This window comes from Trichosurus vulpecula, chromosome 4, assembly GCF_011100635.1.
Source record: "Trichosurus vulpecula isolate mTriVul1 chromosome 4, mTriVul1.pri, whole genome shotgun sequence".
NCBI lineage: Eukaryota > Metazoa > Chordata > Mammalia > Diprotodontia > Phalangeridae > Trichosurus > Trichosurus vulpecula.
This window is the reverse complement of record NC_050576.1, coordinates 182,712,726-182,720,822: the sequence shown is the minus strand read 5'-3', so window position 1 is coordinate 182,720,822 and position 8,097 is coordinate 182,712,726.

The following is an 8,097-nucleotide window of genomic DNA, read 5'->3' as shown; positions in this document are numbered from 1 at the left end:
ATACACACCACACACATGCACACCACACACACAGACACACACATACACACACACCCCTTGATCCACCAAGTTGGGTGATCCTAAAATACCTCTTCTTGCTTTTTGAATCAACATCTCTGAGTAGTGTGATCTTTCACAATCAACCTACCTTCCAGTCTCCACTATCCTAGGCTAGTTAGTTCTCTTGAGTAAAGGACTACAGACCCCAGGAAACCCAGGATCAATACTAATCACCAGGGTGATCTGCTTAGCAGTGTACAAACATGTGTTCTCTAGTTAAAGTGGAAAAATTAAAAAGTAGAATTAGCAATGAAATGAAAATTGCTCCTGGAAGCAGAGTATAGGAAGACAAAGGGGTGTGCGTGGCTGTGGAGGTGTGGATGGCACATGCCAGCGTGAGGTCATGTTAACTCCCCCTCATTCAGGGCTCCAGACTTAGATCTCAGGTTGGTTCTATTTAGGGAGCCAGTGAAATGGAGAGGGTCGTGGCTGAGGAAAGAAGGGGAAAAGCCAGCACTCTCTAGGAATGGGGCAGGGGATGGGGGAGGTGCAGCAGTTTGATCTTCAGGACTCTGGCCAATGCCCTGGCCTCAGCAGGGAAGACTATGTACATACATGCCTGGACCGCTCTGGAGAAGGGCACCTTCTGATCTTTTCCCCAATCTCTGGGTACAAATGAACCAGGACTAAGTAGACAAGGAAGGAAGGCCTCTAAGACTCTGTGAAGAATTATTATAGAGATGAGAGAGGTTCCCTTAAACAGTATTTGAGAGGCAATTTGAGAGAACTGGGCTTGAAGTCAGGAAGCTCAGGTTCAAATCCTGGCTGTGTGTACTTGGGCAAATTACTTTACCTTGTTAAGCTTCAGTTTCCTCATCTGCAAAATGGATACAACATACTGCATGCCATGTTTTAAGAAGCAAAAGAAAAGTGTTTTTACAAACCATGAAGACCTATATCTAAATGTGAGCTATTGTCACTAGGGTTTGAAGCCAAATAACTGGGAGTTTTTTCAGAATGTCTAAGCATCTAAGCCTACCCTTCCAGCTGCCTCCTATGCCTGATAGAAGCTGCCCCTAGTGAAGGCAAGAAGAAAGACTGGTTTGGTTTGCCTCTGCAGAGACAAAACTGGTATCCAAAAAGATAAGATGCCTCCCGTGCAAGTTCCTTTATTATTTAGTCCTGTCCAATTTTGTGTGACCCCTTTTGGGATTTTCTTGGCAAAAATACTGGAGGTGTCTGCCATTTACTAATGAGGAAATGTAACAACAATGCTGCTTGCTGCTACTGTGGCTGTGTAAGGCCAACAGCACCAGCACACAGGACGGCTACCAGCACTGGTTCTTTGATCTGCTTTTCTAAGAAAAACAACTTTATGGGGTTTACAATCTCACTTTAATTAAACATACATATATCATTCACTTAGTTCAGGGGAAAAAGTCAGCACCCTGAACTTCAGAGAAAATACAAATAGAAACTACAAGCAGAAAATATATAGACAGAGCAAATAAACACTAATCAGCAGACAGGCTTCTGTCTGACCAAGACATTACACACATAGTTACCAGAGAGAGAAGCACCAACATCTGGGTTTTTCAAAGCCAGGGGGCTCCTTAACAGCTACCCACTTGTCTGGTCAAATCACACGACTCTCTTCCAGCGAGTGAGTCCCAAGCAAAACGCTAACCTCAGAGTATATATGCACTTCTTCAGGATCAGAGGGCGTCACAACCATGCTACTCAAACCCGTGTGACCTAGGCCTTCCCATGACTTAGGCAGGTCATCAAAGACTCCCGATTCAATCAAAGACTCTTGACTGAAACAAAGGCAAGACTCAAAGGCACTTGATTGCCTTAGTGCTGAGAAGCACTCCAAAACAAAAGACAACCAAAAGTCCCACTTTACTTTCCATTACAGGAAACTGAGGCAAACAGGGTTAAATGACTTGCCCAGGGCCACGCAGCTAGTAAGTGTCTGAGGCCAGATTTGAACTCAGGTCTTCTTGTCTCTAGGCCTTATTTAATATCCTGCTACTTTCCTGATGTTTGTAATTACATTAATTAATTTTTAGTTGACTCACTAAGATTTTCTAAGTCAATCCTCATGTTATCCGCAGGAAGCAATAATTTTATTTCCTCTTTGAGTATATTTATTCCTTCAATTTCTTTTTCTTGTCTTATTGCTATAGCTAGAATTTCTAAAACTATATTAAATAGTAGTGGTGACAATGGACATCCTTGCTTTGCTACTGAACTCACTGAAAAGGCCAGTAGCATTTCTCCTTTACAGTTAATTCTCTTTGTTGTTCAATCTTTCATTTCAATGGTATCCAACTCTTCGTGACCTCATCTTGGGGTTTTCTTGGCAAAGATACTGGAGTAGGTTACCATTTTCTCTTCCAGCTCATTTTACTGAGGAGGAAACTGAAGCAAACAGGGTGAAGTGACTTGCCCAGGGCCCCACAGCTAGTAACTGTCTGAAGCTGGATTTGAATTCAGGTCTTCTTGACTCCAGGCCCAGAGCTCTATCCACTTCACCACCTTGCTGCTCTTACTTTACCCAGAGCAAACACCATGATCCCCCATGTTCTGGCCCCTCTTACTCTTGCCATCTTTAAGAAAACAGCTGATCTTCACTACTTGAGCAATTCTTGAAATCCTTTTTTCCTCCAGAGAGTCCCTCCCCTCCATCCTATCCAAATCAACAGTCCCTTGCCCATACAGATCATTCACCTTTGACTTTCATGTGGCATAAATATTCAGGTTTATCTGTTGAGATGCTCATTATTCTGTGGCCTTAACCTTACCTGTCAACTTTCAGCATATTCAACGAGCCAGACTGACAGACTGAGTCAAACCCAGCATTCATGCTGCCTAATATTTTATCTCAGTGGCAACAAGAGACTGTCTTATTCTCCTTGAAATAGGAGAATTTTGAATATATTGCCCCATCCACATCTTATTTTTCCTTAATGACCCCTTATGTTTTATGTTATCCAATCCATTATGGACCTGCCTACCCCAACTGATCTCTAGAGGCAGGCCTTGTCTAGTCAACTCATTCAGCCATTTGATAGGCATTTATTAAATGCTTCCTGTGTGTTAGGAACCATACTAGGAGATGAGGCTATGTCCCTATCCTCAAAGAGCTTACCTTCTATTGGGGGAGGGAGAGGATGTACCTAGAAAATTAAATACAAAATATATACAAAGCAATTTCCAGGGGAGAGCATTGGAATGATCAGGACAGGTTTCCTGGAGGAGGTAGCATTTGAGCTAAGCTTGTGAAGAAAGCTAGAGATTTCATGAAGTGGAAGGAGGGAAGAAGGGAGACATGCATTCCATGCATGGGAGACAGCCTATGCAAAGGCACAGAAGTGGGAAACGTAATGTCAAGTACCAGGAACAGCAAGCAGGTCAGTTTGGACAGAATAAGGAGCATAGGTAGCAAAGGGCTGTGCAATCAGCCTGGAAAGATAGGTTGAAACCAGACTTTGACAGCTTTGGAGGGCTAAATGGAGGATTTTTTTTGGAACTTACAGACCAGGGGAATGATATGATCAGAATTGCACTTTAAGAACAGGGATAGGGACTAGGCCTATGACTTCACCGGGATGAAGAACTCCCAGATAAGGAAATTTCCTCTACTAATATAGGTTGGCACCTGCTCTGCAACTCATAGTCTCAGTTGCCTACGGCACCAAGAGGTTAAGTGATTTATCCAGGATCACACAGCCATCATGTATCTGAGAAAGAATTTGAATCTAGGTCTTTCTGACTCCAGTTCCCTATCCACTAATAATAATAATTAGCGTTTATATAGCAAAATTTATATTGCAAACTTTAAAAGTTGGCAAAACACTTTACATATGTCATCTCATTTGATCCTCACAACCTTGGGAAGTAGGTGCTATTCTTACCCCCACTCTACAGATGAGGAAACAGAGGCAGAGAGGATAAGTGACTTACCCAGGGTCACACAGTTAGTGATATGAACTCGGTGCTTTGGGACTCCAAGTGCAACACTATGTGCTGCAACGCCTGTCTGTCCCAGTGTTTCACACTGCCTCTCTTATTTGGCAACTCTGTGAATAACTTAGTAGCTATGTGGAGGACAAATTGGAGAGAGGAAAGATGAGAAGCTAGGAGGCCAATCTTGAGTACTATCACAACAGTACGAGTGAGAGGGGATGAGGGCCTTAAGGAGGGTGGCAGCCATGTGAGTGGAGAGAAGTGAATGGACATAAGTTATATTCTAGAGGAATAACTGACAAGACTTGGTGACTGTTTGGATATGGGGGATGAAGGAGAAGGAAGAATTGAGGCTGGGTGAGGTTGCAGAAGGTGACTAGACAGCCTCAACAAAAACAAAGAAATTGCTAAGAGGGGTGGGTTTGGGGGAAGGATTTCAGATTTGGACATGTTGAGCCTATTGGCCATCCAGTTGGAGATGTCCAATAAGTAGTTAGTGATATGGGACTGGAATTCGAGAGAGAGATTGGGCTAGCTCTAGAGATCTAGAAATCAATTTCATAGAGGTTGAACTCATGGGAGCCAGTGAGAGAGGGTGTGGAGAGAGAAGACGGTGCAAGATAGAATCTTGTGGGTCAAGCCCCATTCTAGACACTGGGGGGAGACAGAAAGTTCTGATAAAGTTTGGTCACAGCCTTCATAGTGTTCACAGTCTAATGGAGATAGAGGACACAAATACAAATAACTATAGTATATACTAATAATGTGATGTGTGTATTGGAGACGTACAAAACAGGGAGCCCTTTGAGAACTGAGTGGAGACAGGGGACCTGCAGACAGAGGAATCAGGGAAGATACCAGATAAGTAAAATAGAGAAGGGACAGTTGGAGAGAAGCCATTTCAGTTGCACTACAAGACAGATGGAATTTCAACATGTTTAAGCAAAGGCAGGGACATGGAAGTACAGGGAGTGCTTACTGCTTGTAGGGTAATAGGGTTTGAGCAGAACACAGTGACTGGAAGGGGATCATATGGAGGGAGGCTCAAAAGACTGGTTGATGCCTACTTGTGCACAGCTTTCAATGCTAGGAAAAGCAGGTTGGACTTTACTCAGTAAGTAATAGGGGGCCACTGAAAATTTTTGAATAGGGGAGTAATATGACCAAATACTTACATAACAGCTAAAAGCTAGCATTTGGATAGTGCTTTGCAAATATTAATTTCATTTTATCCTCACAACAACCCTGGAAGATAGGTGCCAATTTGTTGATGAGAAAACTGAGGTACAGAAGGTTAAGGAGGCTTGCCCAGGATCACTCTGCTAGTAAGTATCTAAGGCATGGATTTGGACTGAGGTCTTCCTAACTTAGGGTCCAATGCTCTATCCATTTAGATCCTCAGCTGTCTGGATGGATAGAAAATTAGTCTTGAGATGGTATAAAGGAAAGCTGGGTTGAATGGGATAGACAGCAGGAAGGAAAATCTATATGGAAGCTATTGCAATAGTCCAGGCAGAAGATAATGAAGGTCTGTACTAGGGTAGTGGCAATAGGAAAAGAAAGGAAAGGACAAACAGAAGGGAAACAAACGTCAGAGGCAGAAATGGTGTTTGTGAATGAGAATCAAAGCAGACAGAAGAATCCCTTGACTTCAAAAGACATTGACTAAGTCCTTACTTTGTGCTAGGGGAGATAAGATAAAAAATGAAAACCATTCCCTGCCCTCAAGGAGCTTATATTCTTCTGAGGGACACTAGAATAAAATGAATAAATACAGGATTATCTGAAGAGGGAGGGAGCATAAAGAAAACTCCAATTTTGAGCACAGGAGGAGACTGGCCAAAAGAGTCTGACAGAAAGAGTAGGGTAAGAAAGAGGAACAGTTTTAGAAGGAAGATAATAAATTTGGCTTTGGACACAGTGAGTTTGAAATGCCAGTGAGACCTCCAAGTTGACTCTCAGATCTATATATCTAAGCCTAGTTTCTCTTCTGTAGACAATTAAAGGATCTAGAAATCAGGGTAGAGATAGAGATTTGGGAAATCTACATAGAGATTCAAGGACAGGAGAGTTAAAGCCGTGGAAGTGGATAAAAGATTGTAAGGGGAAGGACCTATAAGGGAGCTCAGGACAGAACCTTGGGGGATATTTACCTTTTTGGGGAAAAACATGAAGAACCAGAGAGATAAACAGAGAAAGGACAGTTAAAAGGGGAATGAGAAGAGAAAAGTGTGCTACCTCTGAATTTCAGAAAAAAGAGAATGCTCTTGCAAGAAGTGGTAGTCAGTAAAACTTAGTAATTAGGTGGAATTTCAGGATGAGAGAAGGGGGAGATTAAAGATTGACCCTGAGATTTCAAGCCTGGGTGACTGGGAGATTGGCAGAGCCAATGATGGTGTTAAAAGATGAGTTTATCTTTATATATACTGTACTTGGATGCCAGCAGGACAGTCAAATAGAGATATCTGGTATGGGCTAAAAATAAGAGTCCAGAGTTCAACAGACAAGTCAGGACTTGGCTAAGAATCTTCATGTCCTTTTACTTAAATACATTTAACTTTTCAACTCAAGATCATTTTTATTAGTAAGTGGAAAACAGAATTTGAGTGAAAAACAGAATTGCTGCAGCAAAATGTCATAAAAGCATAAATAAATGGCATGGAGGGAAAAAAGAAAAGGTTGGTCAGCAGTGATAAATGCTACAGAAATGACATTTGACAGAAAGGTAAAGGAGGGTGAGGAATTACAAAAAAGCCATTGGTTTGGATGATCTGGTTACTGGGGACTTTCATGAGAGCAGTTTCTTCAGTAAAAGGTGGGTGAATCACAAGGAATGCATCAGGTATAGACAGCTCTTTCCATGAGGTTTAACAATGATTGTAGGTGGAGACTGAGAAAGAGTCTATAAACCTTTCATTCTATAGTGCCTGCTGTTGTTCAGTCATTTCAGTCGTGTCTGACTCTGTGACCCCATCTGGGGTTTTCTTGGCAGAGAAACTGGAGTGGTTTGCCATTTATTTCTCCAGATCATTTTACAGATGAGAAAACAGGCAAACAGGGTTAAGGGGCTTGCCCAGGGTCACACAGCTAGTTTCTGAGGCCTGATTTGAACTCAGGAAGATGAGTCTTCCCGACTCCAGGCCTGGCATTCTATTCAGGGTGCCACCTAACTGTCCAGCAGCTTCCCTCCATAGTGCCTAGTCTGGATTAATATTTAATGTGTTTTGATTTCGATTAATCAATACAGAATCAAAGAATGTAAAGAGACTGTAAAGATCATCTAGTTCGACTAGTCCATTTTACAGATGTGGAAACTTGAGTTGTACGACAAAATTTTCTGTTTGGCATGAAAAGCCCTTCATGATCTGGCTCCAACCTTGCTTTCCTACTTTATTAAACATTACTCTCCCTCCGCAACTCTGCTTTGGACAAAGTCGTCTCACAAATAATACTTGGTTTCCTTTCTCTAGGCCTTTGTATGGGCTGTATGTACCCGCTACCTGGAATGCATTCTATCCTCCCCTTTAACCTTTTAGAATCCCTAGTTCCTTCAAAGCCCAGCTTGAGCTCCAGCTTCTCTAGAAGTCTCCTTCCTATTAGTTACTTTGTATTTATTTTTTTTATCCATCCTGTATATACTGTTAAGGGTTCCACTAAATTTGTCTTTTCGAGTTGCCCTATTTTCCAGAAACACTGGACCCAGAGTATGCTGGAGGCCCTGAATGTGTCAAGGACGAAGCTCCCTCTGAGCTGACATAATTTGTTGTTGTACCCCAAACTGGACTCCCTGTGTGTCCTTGGGAGGCAAGACAGGCACCAGCCAATGTGTGCCAGCCTGGGATAATGTTTGTGCAGCTGGGGTCCTTTCTACATAGTCTAGCAGTTCCCAAGGGAAAAGAAAGGTTTTTGCCATCACCTTGTTCCTCCCCATGGGGAGGAGATCTTGTCTTTTTTTCCCACCTTTCCTTCACTGTTCCTCCTCCCATGTCACACCCCTTCCTAGTATCCCCTCCTCCCTTTGTCCTGCTATTAGAAAAATGTAAACTTCTTAAAGACTAGCAACCCTTTGGGTTCCACATGCATGTTCATTTCTCTTGTAATCAACCTGGTTTTCACATAAGTCTT